Here is a 1452-nt window from a genome sequence, read left to right on the forward strand (position 1 = left end):
TTGTAAAGATTCTGTCGTGTTTTCTTTGTAATTGAACTGAATGAGAAACTTGTGAAACCAAACTCGAGTGCCAGCAGCCTTGCTTAGCTCGCCGTTGCTTACCGAGGGGCAACACAGGTCTTTTCCTGCAACCTCAACAACTGCAAGAAGATGCCGCACCATCTAGTGCCACAAGACCCCACTTCAGCTTCGTATTTTTCTTAGAACAAGTCACAGATTCAGTGGTTTACTTTCCAAAAATGCCTGGTATTTGATCACCTCTCTTCCTAGCTCAAGATATTGTCCAAAACTGTGTTAACTTTTTGTTTTGAGGTTTGATTCCTGATAGAAATAGAGCAACTACCTGTAGGGTTATGAATCCCCTTAATATCCAAGCACAATAACGCTGTTATGAAGGCCACGGGATTGTTTGGTGAGTTAAAAGTTGTTGATCTTTTTTCATCCTATAAATTGTTCTTGTGGAACCTCATCTTAATTCTAAAAAGTTCATGTATGTTCTTGTTCCCTGCACAGCTGATGGTCTGACCATAGAACCACCCTTTGTCACATAGTGGATCAGTATCTGTCCTTAGCACGTGAAGGACACAAGCCAGAGCTCTGCCAGGACAGTGGAACAAGGCACTGGTAGAGCTGGAAGCACTGCCATGGAGAACATCAGTGGAGCAGAGGAAAGGGAGGACTCCTCAGGGAAATTGTGTGGTGACAATGTTATTCTTATTGACTGCTTATATTAGAAAACACATCAACTCCCAAACCAACCCATGGAAACTAAATCATCTTCCCAGCAATTACACATTATCACAATCCCTGAGGGGCAAATGCATCTCTTCAGTGTACTGTGTGATGTTGGTGACTTTCCTGCTACTTCGTTTTCCTGTGCTCGACTTTGCATTAAATTTATTTTCTGAAGTAAATGCAGCTAGAAGTGACCTGTACAAACTGAGCCTCTGCATCATCGTCATTCAGGCCAGTTTTCCAGCAGGATTAAACCCAGTATATACTGGGTAGCATGAGAGATTACACACAGCGCACTGCCTGCTTAACGCAGTCTGGCTTTCCCCCCTCAGGGACCCGCACAGAGCTCCGGAGGCGGGAAAAAAGCGCGGGCGCTCCGCGGGCTGCGATGACCAGGGGGCATCGCCGTCGCTGCGGTGACCGGGGCGCCCCGCTGGCTGCGGCGACCGCGGGACCCCGCCATCACTGCGGTGACCGGGGGACCCCGCCGTCGCTGCGGTGACGGGGGGACCCTGCCGGCTGCGGTGAGCGGGGGTCCCGGTCCCGGTGCCGCTGCCCCGAGGGGGACCCCCGGGCACGGCGGGCTCCGAGCGGCGCTCTCGCAGCTGGCCAGCAGAGGGCGCCGCCATGAGGAGGGGAGGTGTGTGGAGAAGACTCGGTGCCGGGGCGGAAGCAGAAGGGCTGACCCGAGCCGTCACGTTGCCGGTACGCGGAAGC

Source organism: Strigops habroptila, chromosome 15 (genome assembly GCF_004027225.2).
Source record: "Strigops habroptila isolate Jane chromosome 15, bStrHab1.2.pri, whole genome shotgun sequence".
Lineage (NCBI taxonomy): Eukaryota > Metazoa > Chordata > Aves > Psittaciformes > Psittacidae > Strigops > Strigops habroptila.